The sequence below is a fragment of the Crocodylus siamensis genome, chromosome 8, assembly GCF_052110815.1.
Source record: "Crocodylus siamensis isolate JL-2025a chromosome 8, ASM5211081v1, whole genome shotgun sequence".
In the NCBI taxonomy this organism is placed as follows: Eukaryota; Metazoa; Chordata; order Crocodylia; family Crocodylidae; genus Crocodylus; species Crocodylus siamensis.
Genome location: NC_143402.1, coordinates 60,936,716 through 60,961,311, shown reverse-complemented (window position 1 = coordinate 60,961,311; position 24,596 = coordinate 60,936,716).

The window sequence follows — 24,596 nt, the reverse complement described above, 5'->3', positions numbered from 1 at the left end:
GAGTCCCATGGTTGTGGGGCCACTAAAGCGCTTGTCCAGGAAGTGGATTCTAGGTCTTCCTCAGCCTGAGCAGACGGAAACCCAGAGTTTCCACTTCCCAGGTGAGTGCCCTAATAACCAAGAATAGACTGGATAAGGGCTACTCTCCACCTCCCATAATGTTTTAATCCTGTGTGAATGGATTCAAGCTTCTGGGAAACAAAACATTGTGGTGTACAATAGGCCTGAGGCTGCCTACATTTTTGTGTTGTTATCTTCCTTGTGTAACCCAGATGTACCGGAGTGTGTACCCCGCTTTCCAATAGAAGGGGATGGTCAGCAGGGCATACGTCCTAGAGATGGAAACTGCAGTTTGCTCGCAGCTTCCTCTTCTCCAGTGTCTCTATAGAGGAAGACCAGGACACAATAGCTTAACTATATATGTGGTTTATTCAGATGCAGAATAAAAGGGAAGGGGATAGAATAAACTGGGTGGGTGATAAAGATAAATGTTTACATGTAATACATTCAAATCCACAAATAACAGAACAGGTAAGTATAGCGGTCCCCAAGACCCACAAGAGAAACCTCACCCTCTGAGGAGCCATGGGTAAGTATGTCCCAGCAATTGATGGGTAAGCACCCCCAAAATATAAAGCACAATAAACAGTTAATAAACTCTCCAGAAGAAAACCCCAACAAACAACCAATAAACACTCCAAAATATAAGACGCAGCAAACAATTAATAAACCCTCCAAAATGTAAGACGTGGTAATCCCAAATACCCGCCTCCTCTAGAGGAGTCTCTCTCTCTGTAGCCTAAACCCCCTCTGATGGGACTATCCACTGGGTCCCTCCCCGGTAGGAAACCCCTTGCCCAAGAACTCATGCTTCCCGGTGAGTAGGGGTCCAGCAAGGGTTCCTGGGGCACCATCCCCCGCTAGGCAAGCAGCTCCTGCAGCGGGTGCTTTGTCTCAGTCCCCATGTGTGGTGCGTGGCTCGTTCACACTCTTGGATGGCTCAGCCTTCCCTGCAGGTTGCGGGCCTGGGCTGCCTCATGCACGCCCAGAGCCGGGGCTCCAGTATAGGCTCACCATGCTGCAAAGCCTGCACTGCCTATGGACCCTCACACCTGGCAGCGGGGAATGGGGCCAGAGCCACTCCCTGCCCCCTCTAAGGGCTTTTGGCCTGACAACGACTCACCATGTAGCAGTGTCTGCCTTGTGCCACTGTTGGAGACCCGAACCCCCTTGAGCATCTCCCAGGGTCCCGGTCCCTCTTGGACTCTCCATACAGCAATGTCTGCACCGTCTGGTCTTGTGCCAGGATTGGAGATTCAAGCCGCCTCTAGCGGCTCCCAAGGTCCTGGTTCCTTACAGGCCCTCCATGCAGCAATGCTTGCACCAGCTCGCTGCGCTCTCTTGCAGCAAGGGGTGAGGACGCAGCCGCCTGCCGCTCCTGTCTGGCAACTAGCGCCCCCGGGTAGCTCTTCCTGAGCTGTTCTGACTCTGTTCTGGCCTCCTTATTGCTACTAGGGGTTCTGCTCTTAAACCTTCCCAACAGACGTGCTACTGATCTCGCTTACATGTGGGTAAATAAGGAGCAATTCCATTAAACACAGTGAAGAATAAAGCTTTGAAAGTTACACTTTTACCTTTGGTCTTCTTGCCAAGATATCTCTGGAAGAACTCTTTTCCCTCCTTCCCTCCAGGCTATCACCCTATTAAATTGAATGGTGTGAGCTGTGATGCCCCCGTTCAACCATGTGTCTGCTATGCCCCTGCTTTTTAGTGGCTATGCATCTTTTTTGGAAGGCGTTATAAGAGCCCCAGAGTGGCAGGGAGGGGAATTATGCACGACAGAGCTAATTATGTTGCCCGAGAAAGTCCCTTTTGTAGTTTACCTCCCAAAGCAGGAAGCAGCGTAGGTGTGTGATTTACAGTACATGCCCTATAAATAAGGCAAAGTTTGCCTGCAGGGAGAACCAGGAACAACAAAAGCTAAACACAGCAATGAAGTGGCTACAAAACATAATCCCACTGAATTCGGGTGGCATTTAAAAGGATTGGTTGCAAGAAAATAAAGGCCAGGAAAGCCTAAAGCACCAAGGGGAAAATATTTGCATTGGTAAATAACTTATGGAGATAGTATACAAGCATGAATGCAAACTCCAAGAAGAAATGATTACTGAGATAGCAACAGCCATCAGTGTATGACAGTAACTGTGCATAAGGTTATCTGGATGTGGTTCATTAACAGCAATGGACATGATGTCGTCTCTTCAGGGTATACATTTATTCTTCTTAAATGCATTTCAATAAGCAATGCTGTCTGTGAATAAATCAACTGGTAGGGAAAGGGAGGGACATAAAGCTTCTAATACTGGCATCTCAAAGAGAAACATAAACACATAACTACTGTATATTATAAATATATCCCCCACAAGGGACTGGATGTTTTAGGAGCTTAGTAATGAGATAAGTGGCCTTTCACCTCCAAGTCATTCATTTGAATTTGGACCAGGTCAGTAATCACCATTGTCTGACAGCTGTTTGGCCAGCATGAAACAAGTTGTGTGGGTCGCAGTGGGGAGCGGTCCATGCCACTTCAATGTCATTACATCTTAAACTGATTCATATTCCCAAAGTGTCATTCCCAGCCAAGGAACCAGTTGGGCCTGGAGCCTGAACAAGCTTTCCTTTAGGGTCAGGGTTAAAGCAAGTTGCTAACAATAGTGTGAAGCTGTAGGAGAAAGATGTATATCCAGCCACGCATACACACAGGTACCTACTTAATATTGTTAATATTGTTATGAAATGTGAAAATACTAACACCATCAATCTGCAAGAAATGCAAAGATCAGGATTCATAGGTAAAGAGTGTCTGAAATTTTCCAATAAAAAGTATTTTCCAACATAAAAAAATGCTTGTTGGTTGAGACTGAAATGTTGCATTCAAAACATCTTGGGTTTGATGAACCTGCCTTGCATCCAAACCGGGGACTTCGACGGAACCCGGCCTGGCAAGCCTGCTGCAGGGTCAGGGTACAGCTTTACATGTGCCCCCAGGGTGGTGGGGGCACTTTAATTAGAGCAGTTCTCAGACACTGCTCTAATTAAAGCACCAACAGCATCTCATGTATTCAGCATCCCATGCTTCAAAATAGTAGCTTTAACTAAAGCGCCCCCACCACCATTTTGAAGTGCCAGGATGCTGAACACACAAGACACTGAGTCTGCTGGTGCATGATAATTAGCATGCTCCAGCGGATTCAGTTAATCAAGTCTGCTCTGACGCACTGTAATTACAGCACATCGGAGCAGATATCACGCAAGTCCACAGGGATGCTGGAAGCTTCAGGATCCATGACTCCAAAGTAATTGCAATGTTGGAGTCTGCCCCAGGGCTGGAGATCCCAGAATCTTTGGATCCTCAGCCTGGGACCATCCACCAGCAGATGTGCCCTGAAGCCGGGGAATCCAAGAGCCCCCAGCACCTGCTTACTAAAATGGACATTCTTGGGCATTTCACTGCAGCTTTTAGCAATGAAACCAAGAGGAGCATCACTTTTCCAGAGCAGCTGTGAGGTCCAAAAGTGCTGGAAGTTTTGCAAATGTGGAAACTGATCTGATGTAGACTGAAGTCAAATCTCAATAAAATGAAATTTCCAATGAATGAAAATCTCTGCTTTTCAGGCAATCATTGTCATAAACACAAAAGCAGAGAGCTGTGCCATGTGAGCCAATTCTAGTAATACATCAGTTCTTCTTTTCTTGTAGGCAAGCCAGTCCCTAGAGGGGGGAACGTGGCAGACTTGGCAGGCAGCTGTATCAGAACAGACAGCAAGGGAATAAGTGTCAAGAGTATGACCTGGACATGGGAGCGGGGAGGAGGTTAGGGTTCAGAAACTAAGGATCTACAGTACCATAAATCCAGGAACCAAAGCTGAAGGGCAAAGTACCTGGTATTAATACCACTCTGAAGCATCACAGCAGGGGTCAAGATAGGTTAATGGTTAAAGCCAGGGGTCAAGGCCTGAGGAGTCCAACACACACAATGGTGTAGGCAGGAGCATGGCACTGGGGTCCTAGGCAAGGGTAAGGCAGGAGCAAGGCTACGGTAGGAGTAGTGGAACCAGGCAGAGGTCCATGGCAAGGACAAGGTCCTGCAAGAAGTGGGAGGGTTTTATGACCTTTCCATCAGAGCCCTGTGGCTCCCATTGAGTCCTATGGGTCATGTGATTCCCCACTGGGAAATTTATAGGAGTGCCCAGGCTGGCCTAAGTCTAGCACCCAGTCACCTGCTTGGTGGACCTACAGCCCAGGCCTCCACCTGGGTGCTGTAGCACATTATATGCACCCCAGGGCAGAGGTGGAGGCACCAGCAAGGTATTCTCTTGAGACACATGCTGCAGTTACAGGAACAGTAAGCACTGTGAGTGAGGGCTGAACACTTTAATGAGCAAAAAACACACTTGGAGGGGATAGCATAGCAATTTGTGTTACTACCTCCCCCATGAATATGATCTATCCCTGCACAGGATTGTCCTTGTGGCAATCTGCACAGACCAGCCAGAGGGTTTGTGCATGACTTGGTGAAATGCTGATTTAGGATCCAACCTAAGTCAACTCACTGAACAGAAAATGTTTGTATGTGTGTGTTGGATTGTGGGGTAGGGAAGGGTTAGTAGTCCCCTCTCCTCAGTCTTGTGCTGCAGAATGGGAGTCCAACCTCACATGTGCACACTGGTTGAATCAGGCTCCCAATTTTTTTTTAAAAGGAAAATGGCAGGAAACATTAAAAAAAAACAAAAAACAGTCCAAATACCAGCTCTCCTGCCTCACGATTTATCAGCAGATAAAAAAGACTTTCACTTTCCAAGACTGCACAATCTAGCACCTTTCACCAGGATTAAACACTCTTTATACATGAGAGAAAGAAACATACTCCAGCAGGAAAGTCTTTGCTTCATGACTCTGACCCCTGGGGCATCCTCACACCCTGGTCTCCCCAGGCACGCAGTGGTTTCTCCCAGGGACATTCAGAGGAACTGGGGAAGAAACTTCTTCAGTGCTGCTTGCTTATCCATTCTATCTTATGAGTATTAAATGCAAGATGCAATGGGGCAGATTCAAGAGGAGGATGTGATAACACCTAGGTTGTTCCTTGGTGGTTAGAGTGCTTTGCTAACAAACAGGAGATTTCACAGATTTCATAGACAATAGGCTGGAAGGGACCTTGGAAGATCATTGAGTCCAGCTCCCCGCCCGAAGGGGGGGAAGTCAGCTGGGGTCATAGGATCCCAGCAAGATAAGCATCCAAATTAGTCTTGAAGGTGTTCAGAGTAGGTACTTGAACCACCTCCGATGGCAGACTGTCCCAGACCTTGGGGGCTCGGACAGTAAAGAAATTCTTCCTTATGTCCAGCCTGAAATGGTCTTGCAGGAGTTTGTGACAGTTTGACCTTGTCATTCCTTGGGGCGCTCTGGTGAACAAACGTTCCCCCAGATCCTGGTGGTCACCCCTGATAAACTTATAGGTGGCCATCAGATCACCCCTGAGCCTGTGCTTTTCCAGGCTAAAGAGCCCCGTGGCTCTCAGCCTGTCATCGTAAGATCTGTTTTCCTGACCTCTGATCATGCATGTGGCTCTCCTCTGGACTCTCTCAAGTTCTCCACATCCTTTTTGAATTGTGGAGCCCAAAACTGGATGCAGTACTCCAGCTGTGGCCTCACCAAGGCCGAGTACAAGGGGAAAATGAGGTCCCGGGATTTCCTTAAGAAGCATCTATGGATGCAAGCCAGCGTTTTGGTTGCTTTACTAGCCACAGCATTGCATTGGAGACTCATGTTCATCTTGTGGTCAATGATGACCCCCAAGTCTCTTTCTTCTGTAGTGCTAGCAAGTGTAGCACTGCCGAGCCTATAGGGATGCTGCAGGTTTTTCTTCTCAAGGTGGAGAACCTTGCATTTTTCGGTGTTAAACACCATCAGGTTCTCATCTGCCCATTTGCTGAGCCTGTCCAGGTCAGCCTGGATCACCCGCCTGTCTTCTGGCATGGATGCTTTACCCCAGAGTTTGGTGTCATCGGTGAACTTGGTCAGTCCGCTTCTGACTCCAATGTCCACATCGTTAATGAAGATGTTGAACAATATGGGTCCAAGGACAGAGCCTTGAGGGACCCCACTGGTTACAGGGCACCATGATGAGTGACTGCCATCAATCACAACCCTCTGGGTCCGACCACGGAGCCAATTTCCCAGCCAGTGGATCGTGGTGGACCCAAGGTCACAATTGGCCAGTTTCACCAAGAGGTGATCATGGGATACCAGATCAACGGCTTTCTTGAAGATAGGCACCACATTGGCTTTCTTCCAGTCTTCGGGCACTACACCAGAGCACCAGGAGCTCTCAAAGATCTGTGCCAGGGGCTGGGCTATGATGCTAGCCAGCTCCTTGAGTACCCTGGGATGTAAGCTATCAGGGCTGGCTGACTTGAAGGTATCCAGCCTCTCAAGGTGCTCCTTCACAAGGTCAGAATTGATGGATGGCAGGGGATCTCCTTCACCTGGACCTCCCTGTCCCGTAGCGGGCATGGGCATCCCATGGGACTGATGAAAGACTGATGCAAAGTACCCATTTAATAGGTTGGCTTTTTCCTGGGCATCAGTTGAGATGCAGGTTCAACACTCTGGTAAGGCAGGTTTAGAACAGTGATTCTTCTGCAGGGTGCTGTGGTACCCTAGGGTGCCTTGAGCTACTTTCAAAGGTGGTGCACAAACTTGATTCACAAGATAAACCCAGAACATTCACATGGGAATTCACAGCATTAAAAGCAATCTGCTCTGTTGTAGTCTTTCTGAGTGTTTTGCAACAGAAGCATTGCTCTCTTATTCTACTGTAACCAAAAAAAAGAGTGAGAACTAAGCACTGACATTTTCTGAGGGGCTCCTCAAATCAGTTGAGGGGTGCTTTGAGCCTAAAGGGGCTGAGAACCACTGGGCTAGAATGTGGGTCTCCTGCTCCTTAGACAAGCTTGCTAGTCACTAGGCTGGCAGTATTTTTTTCTGGCAGCAAGCTGAAATGACCCAGCTCAGGTCTGAGGTGGTCCAGCGCTGAGACCCAGCTGCTGTCCCCACCACCCGTTCTTCCTGCTGCACAACACAACATAGCATGGCACAAATGCAGCCGCTGACTGCCCAAAGAGGGGAATCCAATAGCTTCCCAGGCCAGATACATACATTGACAACCCCAGGGTTGAGTTAAAACATGGGAGGGCTTTCATTCATGAATCATGGGTCTTTTGCCTGGCTACAATTCTGTGCATATGAGTGTGTACACAGACACCACATATTTGGCCTGGCCAAAGTACAGCCTTACAGAGTATGCTCAGTTGGCACATACGTGCTTGTGTGCCCAAAGCTGAATCCCAAACTGTGCATAAGTGCCAAAGCCTCAAAAGCAGCAGCTATGCAGCTGTGTAGCTGCCGTTTGGGCTTGCAAACTGGAATAGGATTTACCCCTAAATGGTCAGATTTGCAGAATTGGTCCTGATGCTATAATAGGCATTCAGCACTTCTGACCATGGGGCTTTTGCTGACAATCATCAGGAGGGAGACTGACTTCAGGGATGTAAACAGGGAGTGACATAGCAGGCTACCGGTTCCATGACTGCCCAATAATATACAAATATACAAACATAAGCCTCTTTTGGGGTTCCTCTATGAACCTTTGACATGGGAGGAGACTATGAAGAGCAAAGTCTTCTTCAAAAGACAGATGCTGGTATGCTTAGGATTTATTATATACCTATCAGCCTCCTAGAAGAGGTAGCAGATTGCCTTGCCTGTAACAGTAGTACTAATTACAGCAAAACTGCATGGCATTGGTTTTCAAAGAGCTCAGTATGAATATTTGAAATGGATGTATGCAGTGTGTGCGTGTGTATGGAAGCACCCATTGTTTGGCAATCCCCTGCTCTAGTAAATCCTTCAAAGATCCATGAGGTAATAGTCTAGACTGAACAGAAACTCATAGCAGGGTTTAGAAATATAAATTCCCCCAAGGGTCATTTAACTCTGTGGTGAGTGAGTCTGATCTAATCTTCACTCTCTGCGCAGATATGCGGAGCTTGAAAAAGACTGCAGGCCTTAGCTAGCAAAGCTCCACCATGGAGAGATACAGACTTAATATTTGTGAAGACTGGCATGTACACTGTGGGAGCTGACCTACATACAATAATGTAAATCAGCGATTTAGTTTAATCTGAGGCAATAAGCCAGATGCTTTCCTATGTATTAGATGCCTAAGTGCAGTCTTCCCCCACCCTGTTTGACTCTATGAAAATCCATTAATCCATCTACTTTTGGAACATGATGTCACTTAGCCTTAAAACCAAGTCACAAGAAAACAGAAAGAAGGAAGAGAAGGACTCATCCACTTTTCCGATGTTGGAACAGAAAAAGGTGAAGATTTGAGATAGCAATCCCAGTAAAGATCAACCCGAATCAACCCCCAAAACTGTCGACACCCTTCCCTTCCCCACCCTCTGAACTTTCAGTTAATTACATTAGAAGTATAGCTTCTAAGTATAAGTATAGCTGATGGGGTAGCATTCACATCTACCTCTCCGGTTTGTAATTGGACCCCACTTCTAATTAGAAGCAAACTGCAGTTATGCTGTGCTCGCACCCTGACAGTGCAAGATGAATCCTGCTGTCACTCGAAATAAAAGGTGAAAGCAAGTGAAGGAGCTTCAGTAGCTCAAGGAGGTCCAGTTCTTCTCAGGACGGGAAATTCAGCTTGGTGCAACTGGCATCACGTTATTGTTAGTCAAGCTGCAACAACTGTTTGAACTCTATTAGTAATTTAACTCTTTCAGATTTTTTGGATGGCCAAACCAACCCACAGATGCCAGACTAGAGTGAAAGTCTGAGGAAACAAGCAGCTCTGAGGACACCTAGAAACAGCAGAATTTCCACCGGAGACCTGCAATTTTTGGTGCAACATTATAAAGTTCATTCATATTTTTACCTTCACAGAATTTAGGTCTGAATCTGCAACTGGTGAATGTGTCCTAGATGTTGAATGTCCTCTATGCCCAAAGCATTTGTAAAACCATCTATGGTTATTCAGAACCGTGCAGGATCAGAGCTCATTCCATTGAATATATCTAGAAATAGCATATATACTTGAGACCATGTTGTTTTATTTGGGTATCATCCTGGTATTCAGTATCTAAATCCACATAAATCTTTTAGGGTAAATCAAATGGACCAGGTCTAATATGAAAAAAAAAATCCTTACTTCTACAAGAATACAGCTCTGCATGAGGAAAGATCCCACTAACTCACACAAGTTTTTAGTCTAAAGAAGGACACTTGAAAAGTACAATCAGGCTCTTACCTCTCCGCCCTTTTTCCCTGTTTGAAAATATAGTGCACTTTCCCTGTCATTTGTCATTAGTTTGATTCTGAACAGGCTGGGAATGAAAGCAAGCCAGACATTTCCAGCACTTTTAAGCCCCATTTGGTCTGATTAAAGATCCTTTAAAAAGAGAGAAAGAAAGAGGGGGAAAAAGCAATAACTTTTTAAAACTTGTTCTGAATACAAAGGAAAATATAGTCTATCCTGCAAGTAATTCATGATAACTTACAGAATTATGTTATTCATGTAGCACCAGCGGGGGAAAAAGTAGGCACACTTAAAGTCATTAAAGAAATTCCTAGTAAAAAATTACTTAACCAATGTGTGCAGTCTTATTGGCCCTTAAGGAAAAGTGTGCAGCAGGAATGCCCAATTTATAGCTCATAGCCTGTGTATAAATATGTGGTCCAAAGCTACCTCTTTTTGTATATACAAGAAGGAAGGAAAAAATGTTTATCTGGAGGATATTTTGGCTGACCTAAGACCATGTTTCAGGAAAGCACTCAGGCTCACGATAATGTTAGCAGGACTGAATTGAGGCCTCAAGCAACAAGAAATTACTTGTCTAACAATGTCTTCCTTGGTCACGCTATGTTTGTGTGCATTTAGGCCCAGATTTAGCCAGAGCTTATGCACTAAACTCCCATTTAAAAAGTAAATTAAGGCTTGTCTACATGGGTAAGTTACCCAGTAGAAACTAAGATAGTAATTTAAATTATATAGTCAACCATGTGGACCTTTACGGTAGAGATAAATAATCAAGCTGGGACAAATTAAAAGGAGGCAGGGATTTGCCACAGAGCAACCAACATGTAATAACTGCCCATGTATCTGCTCTTACCCTGCAGTAACTGAAAGCTAAACTGGGGTAACTTGGCCCTATGTTACTCAGGGGTAAGGTGCCTCAGTTTAGCATTCATTTACTACAAGGTAAGGAGAGACAGATGGACAGTTCCCATATGTCAGCTGCTCTGCAGGAAGTCCCCACACACTTGAACTCATTGCCACTTGATTTTGTGTACAAACCCTTATTCATATATAACAGGGATGTCAAACACACAGTCCACTGAGCTGCTCCATCTGGTTTGCTGGGCTATTGATGGGCCAGGGAATTTGGGGACATGGCTAGCAGTGGGTGGGACCTGCCACAGTATCTTAGTCCCTGAGGTCCTGGTGAAATGGGCCCTGGTAGCAGGGGTGAGTGAGAACTATGCTGACACACCCCTGTTTGCCCTGCAAACTTGGCCCACTTCTACTTCCACCACCTCTGCCACAGCAAGCAGCTGCCTAGTCTGGACCTGGCCTGGGGCATGCTGGATTTATAGACGAAACCTATAGGACCACAATGCCTGGGGCATGAAGTGAGTTTGACACCCCTGATATATAATGCTGGCTGTTACTCTTATTCTGGACTGAAAGTGGTCACAGAGACTTTTACCATTACATTGATTTAACTATAATTGTATAATTATGCACATATAACTGGTAAATCTCCATTACTTAGGAGCCTAAATCTCATTAACGGTCGGAGAAATTTGGATTACTTTTTAAAATATGACCTAGGCTTCTAGGTACTTTCAAAAAAATTGCCCTTCCTAACTCTTAGCCTAGATTTAAGTGCTATTTAAAAGTTGCCTATGAAGTTCAACCTGTGACACTTTACAGCAGAGTATAGCATCGAGCCAAAACTGCACATCATTAAAGCAAAATTAGGGTATGTTTGTTTCAGTAACTAGAGCGAAATGAGGGCTAATTATACAATTTTTATCCTGGACCAATAAAGTAATTTACTATACAGGCACCAGCCTAGATTATACCTTGCTATGGCATTTTCAACAGTATCACAAAGGCTACAGACAGTCATTGTGGCACATTGTATTAACTGCACTTCTGCTCACCTGTTGTATGATCAGTATCTTTGTTGCTACTCTCGCCCCTTGTCTGTTTAGACTGCAGGCTCTTTGGGGCAGAGTATGGCTGTGCAGTGCATAGCACATATGGTATACTACCAATAATACTAATTATTTTGCCTATTATTAAAATGTCTCATTGAATTATTATATGCTTTACCAAAAGGCTCTTAGCACAGGACAGCTGTCATATAAATGATGAAAATAATACTACTTCAGAATTTTAACAAGCAGAAAAGTTAACACTGAAAAGAAATCAAAATTATTTATCACTAAGTATCCCTGGGTCAGAGGCTGTGCAGTTTCCAGAAACTGAATTGCTGACGCTGCTTCGGATCAAGACTGGAATACAGCGGCAGAGATGGGTGAAGTCTGGAATAGCTGGGAGAATGGCAGCTCAGGGGTGATGTGCTCTGACACAACCCGGTAAGGAGAACGGCCAATCCTGGAACAGCAGGTCAGGATTGAGATCCATTCGAGTAACAATTTGGAAGCCCAGAACCTGAATAATGGTGAACTAAAACCATGCGACTGTCCATTCTCTTTTCAGTGATCTCAGTCTCAATATGTTTTAGCCAGTTTCAACATACTGAAAATACATCATGTCACTGCATTTGTAAATGTAGTTTAATGGTGCCTACTGGCCAACTCTGTAACCTTTAAAAAGCTTTCAGAGTACTGCAATGTGACCCAGCAGAGTGCAACTATGAGTAAGAAGATGAAATTGTGGTTAAATACCAGGAACAAATGCCTCAAGAATGAGACTGCAGCTATGAAAGTGTGGGCACATCTACATATTCATTAGGGCACTTTTTCTAATGTGCATTACATTTAGTACCTCCAATGTGAGGTATTGAAGAAATGCATGTTAGGTTGTCTTCATATGCAGTAATGAATGCATGTGGTTTGTAAGTGGTTTCTGAGCACTGCTTTGTAACAACACAGGCCCATTGCCTCTGACACATCCCAGGATTCACTTTGGTACTCGAGCTTTCCAGCGTGTCAGGTCACCCCCGCCCCACCTCCCTTCAAGGTTCCACTCTTTGATTTAACCCTGCAAGGGCGCTCTATGACTGCACACCTTTCTTAATTTCTCTGTCGTTGACAACTAGATTGTAATGCTTAACCGTGCTTCAGGGAATTTGATGGAGCTCCTAAGGTCTGCTCCAGGGATTTTCTGTGCTCACTTTGTTTGCACCTTGTGCGCCCAGCAGAGCTATGGTGACACCAATTAAGTTGTCTTGCAGGGCCAGCCCACAACTTTTTGGGGCCCGCTGCAAAACATGGTTTCGGGGCCCCCTGATCCCTCCTTGGGGCTGAGGCTGGAGCCAGGAACTCCTCCCCCTACTCCGCTGGGAAGGAAATGAACATCCTGGCACACTAGATGCGGTGGGGCGGGACAGTGGTCAGGATTTCTGGCTGGAACAGTCCACTAACATATAACCCACTGGGCGGGCGGATGGCCTGCACTGCAAACACGGGAGTGCCGGGGCCACCCGGCTCTGCGGGGCCCCCAGTGACCGCTGATTTTGCAGTATAGAATGGGCCAGCCCTGTTGTCTTGTACCAGCATCAGAGGGAAAATCTGAGGCTTGCTCTGGACACATGTTAAGGCTGGCTCCAACCAATTGCAAATGGGTAACTGGTCACTCGGTCTGGGAAGCAAAGGTAGTCATCATTTTGTCTTGTGTGCTGTTAGCTCCTGAAACTGGAATGGCTTAAGCAATCTAACCCAGTGGGCTATTAGGCCCCATGGGGACCCTTGACCTTAAGAGAAGCACCAGCTTGTGACTTCCTGGAATACAAAGGCATGGGCTGTACCTGTTCTCTTATGCAGAAAGAGTTTGTATTTATGATTGATGGGTTGTAAACACAGTTCTTTTTTGTCAGACTGTCACATATGCCAGTAAATTTTCCCCTTCATCATGAACTATGAGCACATTATGATAAATAATGTGCATGTCCTATAGTGAAATGGGGCAGAAATAGGTACCATGGTATTTCCATTTAGTTTCATATTGCCAGAGTACTTGCAAGAAAGGAATACGCTGAAATTAGATTTAGTTTTATTGAGGACCAAGGCTACTGCCTCCAGACCTGAACAATGGTCAATGGTTTCATTACCTGTTAAGTAGTGCTCAAAGTCTGGCCATGTATCTTACGGAGCACTCCAGTTGTGCTGTACACAAGCTTTGTATTATACTGGCCAGCTGCCTAAAAAGTGACTGAATGTACAACTCAGGTTTGCACATGGTTACCTGGACATCTCTGCACACTGAACTGTATGTCACCAAAGGACAATTGATTCATTCATTCATAGCAGACACCATTAACCTCGTACAAGTGCAGAAAGTGTTTTGAATCTTGAAGATGCCCCAAGAGTCCCTCAATGACACAAGCTAATTATCTCCTCATTAACAACAACATTAGCATTCCATTTGATGTATACAAGTTAATTTGTTAATTGCACTTTAATTACAAAGTTATTAAGAGCTCGGAGGCATTCAACAGAAGATTGCAATTAACACGCTCTGCAAAATTGCTTCCAGCAATTTAGAGATGTTATCTGAAACCGATCCTCTGCCTTAAAGCAATGAAGAGAAAGAGACAGAAGATTTATGGCCTGACACCACAATTTCCTCCATCCTCTCAGGAGAGAGTTTAGCTTGCATGCTGAGGAGAGCAAGGAACAATGATTGTTAAGATCACCATTATATCACTTGTTCTTGGCTTGCTTGCATCACTGTACAATCAAGTGCTCCATTCCCCACTTACCCTACACCATACATGCTATAATACAGGAAGTAGGGAGGTGACCCTTGCCAAGGATCATTAGTTCCCACTGAAATCAGTGCATAGTAGAGATTAATAGGACTTTATTCTTCTGCAGTGGTGAATCATTTCTGCCCCTTGATTCCATTCTGTTCTATGCAAGATCCTATATCCCCTCATTACTACGATATTGGAGCACTTCTCAGGAGAGCATTACGCCGTGTGACCAATATCTGTTGCACATGGCTCATTTTCTCCCTCATCCTTTTCCCGGGAGGACAGTTCTGTGCATGGTGGAGCGTTCTGTTTGGATAGGGTTTCGTTTTGCTTTATTTTAAAATGCCCAGGCTGCCCAGTGTTACTTTTAGAGAAGGAAGCTCAATAAAGTGCTTAGTCTGTGTTTGTGAATAAGAGACATATTTGGGATGGTCCTCGTCTCCTGAGTGATCAGCTCGAGAAAGATTTGAAACCTTACATAGATGAAAATTTATTGTCTATAAGAAGCAGAGTTGTCCACAATAGTCCTCATTCCAGTGGTTTAAATGACCCCTTAGACATGCTGGGCCAAGACCACTGAATGACAAGGACCAAGACCTTGAACTCCTTCGCTGTCTGTCCCTAAGTTGTACATTTGTCTGGGTAGCTGCTTTGATGTGGAATACCAGTTATTATGATATAGGATAACCTGTCTTTGCAATTAAAGAGAAACAAAGTGGGCCATTATCTATCATTCCATCCATATATCCAGTTACTAATGCTCCTAAACTTTGGTATTAGAAATAAATATAAAAAGGAATAAGGCACGACAGTGACCATGTTGCCGACTAAAAACAGAAATAAAAATTAAGTAAAAGGGTTTTGAAAAATATAAGTGCTGAATGTGATAGTTTAACTTGTGCTTCCCTTTCAGCCTGACTGATGGTGAATTTCTTAAATGCTCACCAATCTGTAGACAGGAAAATACTATGAGTATATACAAACACCAACAGATCCCTTTTCCAAATTCCAAGAATAAAATGTTTTCCTTCCATCATGAAATAACTATGGATTTTAATAGAAATTTTTCATCGTTCTACAGAATCGTTGAATGATCTGATAGAATTTAATACTAGATTACCTCCCTGCTAGAGAAGTCTTAAGAACTTTTTTAAAAAGCTATACAAATCATGTATTGTATTCTTTATAAACCGTACTTGTTGTTTAGAGGACTTTCTATATCTCTCTCTCATTCATTTCAATTGGACCTTATTATTCATCTCTCCTATATTCTATAGGACAATTGTATATGTGAAGCCTTACCAAATTCAGAAAATAAGTCACTTCTCTGGAAGGACTGAGTAAGCAAACTTACTTGGATAACACTTAAATCCTGATGTACAATCATCTCTATGTATCTATTATCACACTGTACCTCAACACCTTTTTTCACACTCTGCTTGCAGTGCATAAACTTATTGGGTAGTATTTAGGACTTCATTTGAGCTACAGGAATATATGTCAGCTACAGGTCTAGCCCACTGAGTTCAGGTGTTGGACAGGTAGGTATCACTTTTGACCTAGTGGCATACACATCCGTTCTCTAAACTGGATAATTCTTACCTACAATCTCCAAAGGGTCAATCTAGAAGACCTCAGGGTCCCTACAGGATTTTGAGGACAGGCATAAAGGAAGAGCAGGACAGCTGGATGTATGCCTTTCCACCTTTCTATTCACCTGTGCATTATATCAACTTCCTATCCACTTTGTTAAAAATCAGCCGAGTACTATGGGAGAATGAGTCATCTGAACAGTTACTCTTTAATACCACTTGAAATCAGAAACCTAGCATCATTTTTAATGAAATCTTTTTCTTTTGAATAGTATTTTTTTCTTTTTGCTTCTCTGAAGATCTCTAGTTACATCTCACTTAATTCCCCACGTCTTTATCAGAGGGAAAACCACTGCATTATAGGACATGTAGTTCACCTACAGTACTGAAACCATAGAAAAGGACAGAGGCATTATGTGAACCGCTTTTCCTACCCTAGCACTCCAGGCAGATGCAGTTGGATGTTAAAGTATTTCTCTTTAATTTTCCTGACAATAAAACTAAACACTAAAATGGAAAATTGACATTTTTCTCCAGAATACTTCAACGTTGCAGAAATAGCACCTTTTAAAAAAGGATACCCTTATTGTGGATGATGGAAATTGGAGAGACCATTTAAAAATGAAGTTCAGGTGGCTGCTTCACAAGCAAAATGACCCCTAGAAACACATTTCCTAGTACAGGCTCTTCAGTTAAGAGCACGCTCCTAATACTAAAGTATCAGTCAACAAAGTCAGGGTATGGGGCAGGGATGAGGGGCAAGGGGAGAGGAGGAGGAGTTTTAATTAATCTCTCAGTTTTAATTAGCATTCTGGTAAGGTGCAGAGCTGCTGCCATTCCATGGAGTCCATGTTAGCTACAAGTGAATCTGTGCTTGAGCAAGGTGGAAAGTAGAGTTGAGCAATTATTTTTGGTAACTAATTTACCATATGCATTTCAAATCTAGTTTTGGTCAACTCAAAATGATTCCAAATTTAGGTTGAGCTTTCTGAGTAGTTTTGGCTGAAAAAAAAAATAAAGTTAGATGCCTGACAGTCATAAGAGTCAAGTAGATTGTGGACACTTAACTTCAGATCCACTCAGGGCCTTGCTCAGAGCAGGGATTGCAACCAAGGACACTTGCCTGAGCATCAGGTTACATAGGGGCAGATGTAGAGGAGTACAGTGGCATGGATGCGCTCTCCCCCTTCCACTCGTTCAACAACATAGCTTACCTGTGACAGCTCAGGGGCAGTGTTAACTTGGGAAATTCAAGAGCAACTGTACAGAGAGCGAAAGGAAGGAAAAGCAGGACATGAAAACTGAAGTGCTTTCATGAACATTTCCATTTTGTTCAAGTCATTTGCTATGAACAACAGAAGAGGAAAAGAAGGGGGTTCAATAGGGAAGAAAAAAGAAACATGGAGAAAGAGGTCTGAGGATGGGGGAGGAAATGGGAAGTACCGCAGGGAGCCCATGACACAGAAGGCAAAAGGAGGGTGGTGCACTGGGAGCAGTGGGGGAGGATTGCAAGGAGTCTGTGATTTATGCTATGTACTTGGCTAACAGGAACAGTGGAGTGTAACTCCCTACTACAATAGAGTACACCACATTGGGACTATTTTGTTTACCTTTTTTTTACCACCACCCCATTTATCTTATGAAAGGGATCAAACACTTTGTCCTGGAGTCTCCCCAAAGAGTTAGACTATCTATATACCCCACCATGTTTGTACTCCAGTACCTTCCGCAAAACACTCTAGTCTCTTGGCACAATGGTGTTGCTTCCATATCTTCTTTGATTTCTCAATTAATAATAGAGCTGTCAGGAGAACACTTCAAATGCTGAATATTAAGTGTGAATACTAAGCACCTTGGACCTCCCATGCACTGGCTATGCAAAATAGGACCAGTGCTAAGCTGTCTGGAGAAAACTGTGAGAGCTACACTGAAAGCTCTGTCTAGAGCTGAACAAAATTGTTGCCTTGAAACTGAAATCAGCCAAAATTTCCCCAATTTGATGTTGTTTTTACATAATTAGGACAGGTTTGACCAAGGTACCCAAGCTACTCCCCAGTATGAATAAACCTGAAGCAAAGTTCTAATTCAAAATGAAAATCATGGTGAAAGATGCTTACTCCACAGCCAAGCATAGTACATATTTAGCTAGGATATAGGTGATACAGGTTTAAGACTATAGTCTGAGTAAGACTTGAACTCCGACCTTCCACATGCAGAAACGATACCTCCGAGTTCCTGCCAGTTCTGGGATTGAACATGTTTCCTTCATTTTGAGTAGAAATTCCATCTTGGACCCAAGGAAACTTCCTGATGGTGGGTTTGGCAAAACCAGTATGTTTTCACAAAAAACTTCTGTTTCAAAACAAAAAAAACAACAACCCCCAAACCCAACCTTTTTACTGAGAAATCCCTGCTCAGCAGTATTCTCCATTCCCTTCTCTTGTCCAAGGCCCTGTTTGGCAAGGCTCAGGCTTACTTTTGAGTCTTCTGAAGTCAATAGGACCATTCACCTGTTTAAAGGTAAACACATGGCTAAGTGCTTTTCTGGGTTGCAGCCCAAGTGATTACAGAAAACAACCAGACCCAGTTAGGTCTTAGCTTCTCTGACAGACATCCTGATACCATATGGGGACTCAATAACAGACTGAGACTTGCAGGAAGCAGTTCTGAAAGTAATGAAACCACACTACTCAGTATTGGGCAATCTGAGTCAATTTGTGAACAGAAGAGCCTTCTGTAAAAGGAGAAAGTCTGACCCTTCGTATTGATACTGTATGTTTCCAGGGTGGTTTGATCTAAAAAAAAACAAAACAAAAAACAAAACCCAAAAAACAAACCCAGATGATACACTGAGCTGTTCTTGTTTTGTCCAAACAAGATCTGTAATGCTTCCTTCGTTACAGCCTCCTAATCCAGACAGGTCTGCCCACGTTTATGTTAACTGGCTTTTTGAAGTTCATACATATGAACATCGCATGTCAGCTTTAAGGTATGTTAGCAGAAGAGCCCACGCCTACAGCAAAGATAATCCTAGTCTTTTACGTCAGTCTTGTCTTCCAATGTGGTACACATCTGAAAAAAAAAAAAAAGACTCAATCAAAATAGATAGCTGCTGTTTGGCCATTGTGAGGTGGTTTCCGTGAGGAAGCGAGAGACAGTCCTGTCGGCTCTATCCTCTCCTAAGTTCCCAGCAGCAAATGTGCAGAGGAATGTGGTTGAAAGCACAGGAAGCAAAGCCAAATACCTGTCAGACTCTCTCACACTACAGATTTGCCAGGAGGTCTATAAAAATGTCATTGTCTCTCAGCTGCTGGTGATTATATTCTCCTTTTCTCTGGCTGTTGTGTGTGTGTGTGTGTGTGTGTGTGTGTGTGTGTGTGTAATATATATTATGCCCCCACCCCCAGTCTAAAGAGTGAATATCATTCTGCACTACTCTGGCCTCCCCCTGGCCTTTTTCAAACAATAATAGACTAAATATAAAGAGACAGAAGCCGTGTCTTGGCTCTTTAACTGGTGCCAAGTAAAATGAATAATTAAGAACGCATTACTTGCAAGGAATTTACACTGAGGCTTTTAACTTAGGACCCACTAAGATGCTTTTTAAAATACATTATTCCCCGTTCATCTTTTACACAGAATTTGTATTCCAGTCTAATGCTTTACAGCAGCTACTGTGTAGATCTAACTTAAAAGAAAGAAAGAAAGGTCTTAGGTTTCCATTATATGCCAGAAAGGAGATTGATGTTGGTAGGATAAGGGAGTTCAATCATTGTGTCTATGTTTTACCTGCTTGCAACCTTGCATCTTTTCTTCCAGCAGAGATTAGATTGGGATCTTAAATAGAACCTGGCATGAATCTGGTATGAAAGATTTAAAAAATCTAATTCAAACACTACAGTATTTAAACTCACCTACAAGTGATTCTAACCCCGACTATTAAGGAATTGCATGGTAGCTAGCCCCAGAGGGAGCATGTGGCTATACAATTCAGACTAAGGACTTTATTGGCATCACTTTCTCAAAGAGATCTGAGAGTGATTTTCACTGTGTAATCGATCCAGAGTCATACTTTGAATGGATCCTTTGGATGTTAGACATTCAGTTCACAAAAGTTTGTTAAAATATGAGCATTGGGATGGGAGCCAGAAGAGAATTTAATGCTAGTGTTAAGGGCTGGATTGAACAGCTTGAAATTTAAGTCCCATGTTCATATATAAATAGATCTACTATGAACGGAGAGTCAAACTTGCTTATTTTAGTGAACTTTCAAAGGACCTAGCTGACCCCAAACTGGACATAGTGGGGCTCACTGAAATGTGGTGGGATCCAACGCATGACTGGGTGGTGAATATCAAAGGCTATAGGCTGTACAGGAGGGACAGGACAGGGAAGAAAGGCGGGGGTGTGGCGCTCTACGTTAAGGAGGAATACACATCGTCATCCAGTAGCACAGAGTCAGGGGAGAGGTGCCCGGAAGTGCTCTGGGTTAGAATACAAGGCAGCCAAGGGGATAGAGACTTAACGGTGGGGGTCTACTACAGACCTCCCAACCAAAGGGAAGAGCTAGACCAGGAATTCTTAAGTCAGCTCATGGACATAGTTAGGTCAAAGGACATGGTCATCATGGGTGACCTGAACTTTCCAGACATCGGCTGGAAAGAGCAGTCAGCCAGGTCTGACCACTCACATAGGTTCCTAGCCAGAATGCAGGACCTCCATCTAACCCAGGAGGTGCACAGCCCCACCAGGGGAAACACCCTGTTGGACCTCGTGCTGGCCACAGGCAACGACCTGGTGAGGGGGCTGCGGGTGCTTGACCACCTGGGCGACAGTGATCATCGCCTGCTGGAATTCACCATCCAGTGCAAGGTGGCAAAGGCCTACAGCAAGGCAGCAGCCCTAGATTTCAGGAGGCCAGACTTCAATGAGCTAAGGAGAATAGTCGGGGAAGCACTGAGGTCCCAGAAGGGAGGGGAGCCAAGTGTCCAAGAAGAGTGGTCGCTCCTTAAGGAGACGATCCTCCAAGCCCAAAGGCAGGTAATCCCAACATGGATCAAAGGGGGCAGGGGGGCGCAAAAGCCCCCATGGCTCACCAAAAGCATTTGGTAGTGTCTCCAAGCTAAAAGGGAGGCGTACACCCAGTGGAAGGGAGGGGCCATCACCAGGGAAGATTATACTGCAGTTGCTCAGGGTTGCGGGGGGCAGTCAGGAAGGCCAAGGCAGAGATGGAACTAGGTGTTCCCAGATCAAGGACAACAAGAAGTCCTTTTTTAAATATATAGGGGGCAAAAAGAAGGTTCTGAGTAAGGTAGGGCCCCTACAAGACATGCTAGGAAATTTGGTCGTCACACCGGATGACAAAGCTAACATATTTAACGATTTCTTTGCCTCCATTTTCCTGAGCAGGGACCGGAACAGTCACCCCCACTTTGGGCCCCCCTCAGACCCCAGGGAAGGCGCCCCTAGGCCAAGGGTTAGTGAGGAACTAGTTAGGGAACTTCTGGAGGGACTGGATGTATTCAAATCAGCTGGTCTGGGCGATCTCCACCCTAGAGTACTGAGGGAGTTAGCTGAGGTCATTGCAGGACCCCTGGCACGGTTGTACGAGCACTCATAGTGCTCTGGTGTGGTGCCAGAACACTGGAAGAGGGTCAATGTGGTTCCCATCTTCAAAAAGGGGAGGAAGGAGGACCCGGGAAACTATAGGCCAGTTAGTCTTACCTCAATCCTGGGCAAGCTTTTTGAGATAATTATTCTGGCACATATTCATGAGGGGCCAGCAGGGGAGGTTATGCTTGGTGCAACCAACATGGGTTCATTAGAGGCGGGTCCTGTCAGACCAACGTGGTGGACTTCTACAACCAGGTCACCAAATCCTTAGATGCAGGGGTAGCAGTGGACATAGTCTTCCGGGACTTTCAGAAGAACTTCAACACCGTCTCTCACCCCATTCTGGTTAAAAAATTAGGAGATTGTGGTGTCGACACCTACACAGTCAAATGGGTCACCAACTGGCTGGAGGGTCGCACCCAGAGAGTGGTAGTGGACGGGTCATTTTCGACCTGGAGGGATGTGGGCAGTGGGGTCCCCCAGGGCTCGGTCCTTGGGCCCACACTGTTCAACATCTTCATCAGTAACTTGGACGAGGGGGTAAAAAACACCCTGTTCAAATCTGCTTATGACACTAAGATGTGGGGGGATGTGGGTACGCTAGAAGATAGGACTAGGCTGCAATCGGACCTAGACAGGTTACAGGGGTGGACGGACAAGAATAGGATGGTATTCAACACTGAAAAGTGCAAGGTGCTGCACCTCGGGAGGAAGAACCAGCAGCATACCTACAGGCAGGAGAACTCCCTTCTCGTCAGTACAGAGGCAGAAAAGGATCTTGGAGTCATTATTGATGCCAAGATGAACATGGACCAGCAGTGTGGGGATGCAGTTAAGAAGGCCAACCATACCTTGTCATGCATCCACAGATGCATCTCAAGCAGGTCCAGGGAGGTGATCCTCCCCCTCTATACGACACTGGTCAGGCCGCAGCTGGAGTACTGCATCCAGTTCTGGGCACCGCACTTCAAGAGGGATGTGGACAACATGGAGGAGGGCCACTCGCATGATCAGGGGGCAGGAGGGCAGGCCCTACGAGGAGAAGCTACGAGACCTGAACCTGTTCAGCCTCCACAAGAAAAGGCTGAGGGGGGATCTGGTGGCCTGTTACAAACTAGTCAGAGGGGACCAGAAGGCATTGGGGGAGTCCCTGTTCTCCCCAGTGCTACCAGGAGTGACTCAAAATAATGGTCACAAGCTGGCAGAGGGGAGATTCAGGCTAGACATCAAGAGGCACTACTTCACAGTCAGGGTGGCTAGGATCTGGAACCAACTTCCAAGAGAATTGGTGCTGGCTCCTACCCTGACAGTCTTTAAGAGGAGGCTAGATGAACACCTTGCTGGAGTCATTTGACCCCAGTACTCTTTCCTGCTATGACAGGGGGTCAGAATCCATGATCTGCTCAGGTCCCTTCCGACTCTACTAACTATGAAACTATGAAACCTAGACACTTAGGAATTTTGCATGATAGGTGGTAGCTTAGCAGATTGGAGTCCTCCAGGAAGAGCAGTAGATATATGGAGAGTATGTATGGAAATAAAAAAAGCAATGGCAGGAAAGCAAGTAGGTAAGAGAACACATACAAATGGAGATGGCTATAAAGAAGCCACTGTGTAATACCGGGCCTACTCCAAAGGAAAAAGAGAAACACACTCCTTATCAAATAGGATTTCAGCAAAGATGAAAATGTGAGAGGTTGAAGAAGTCCACGCTCTTTAAAGAGAAGATTAAGAGGTGGCTGCTCATGGCCTACAAGCAGCTACACAGGGGAAGGATTCCAATACAAGAAGAACCTTCACAAAGGCATAACCTAGCAAAGGACAACAGTCAAAGACAAAAGGAGGCAAGGGACAAGTGAGTGACAGTGAGGGTGTAAATAAATATCACATTTGGTACAGGTCTGATTTTTGCCATGTTTGACTCAGGTCAAAAATGTTGCAGCACTCTCATGTATATGCATTACCTTTCCTAGGCACTCTCTCCATGGAAAGCATCCATTGGGTAATGGGCCAGGTGGGAGTACCCAGGAGTGACTAGATGGGACTGCCTGTCAGTTCCATTGACATCGCTCTCCCTTCCCTTCTCAACATCGCTCTCCCAACTACCACCTACATTGCTGGTGTTTCATTACATGTGCTGCTACCATGACTTCCTGCTTGTACCACTCCTACAATGCTGCTATCACTGTCTCCACAGAATGGACCTGCATGTGATCCTTGCCCTTCAGGCCGTGGTTACCTAGTGTCTGGAGCACACATACATGGTTATATGGTGGAAGGGACCAGTGGCAGTTCATGCATGTGAATTTGGCTTTGGCCATCCATGAAATGAGAAATGGATGGACTTTTTGCAGGAGAGATGACCATGTACACGCTGGATCCTATGAAAAGGCACAGAAAAGCATGAGAGTATAATTAATCAGTGTAACAACACCCCCAGGGGAAGTGGTGGGATATCCATTTTCAGAGTCTTCAAATCAACACTGGATCTCTTTCTAAACAAACCCCTCTCATCCAACCACAAGCGATTGGACTTAATTCCAAAACTGATAATATTCAATGGGCTATGTTAGACAGGAGGCCAGATTAGGTAGCAGCAATTGTTCCTTCTAGCTTTAAAATCACTGAATCTGTGAATTTATGAAGATGGTGACAAAAATAGAAGCCTTCTTCAAAATTTATGTGCCAGTGATTTTCACCCAGTGTGCCACCAGCTCCTTTGAAGGGCACTGCAAGGTGTGAGGAGATAAGTGAGGTGGGAAGAGATAAGCAGATTTCATAGATTTCCTAGACATAGACATTAGGGCTGAAGGGACCTCGTAAGATCATCAGGTCCCACCCGTGCCCAAAGGGCAGAAAGTCAGCTAGGGTTAAAGGATCCCAGCAAGATAAGCATCCAAAGTTCCTTAAAAGTTTGCACCACCTCTGGGGGGAGTCTATTCCAGGACTTGGGGGCTTGGACAGTAAAAAAGTTTTTCATTATGTCCAGCCTAAAGTGGGAGTATGTGACTGTTGGACCTTGTCATCCCTTGGGGTGCTCTGGTGAACAGGCATTCCCCCAGATCCTGCTGTACACTCTTTAGGTACTTACAGGCTACCACCAAGTCACCACCACGCCTGCGCTTCTCCTGCCTGAAGAGTCCCATGACTAGCAGCCTCTCCTCATAAGGCCTGTTCTCTTGCCCTCTGATCATGCGTGAGGCTCTCCTCTGGACTCTCTCAAGCGTTTCCACATCCTCCCTGAATTGTGGAGCCCAGAACTGGATGTAGTACTCCAGCTGTGGCCTTATCAAGGCCAAGTACAGCA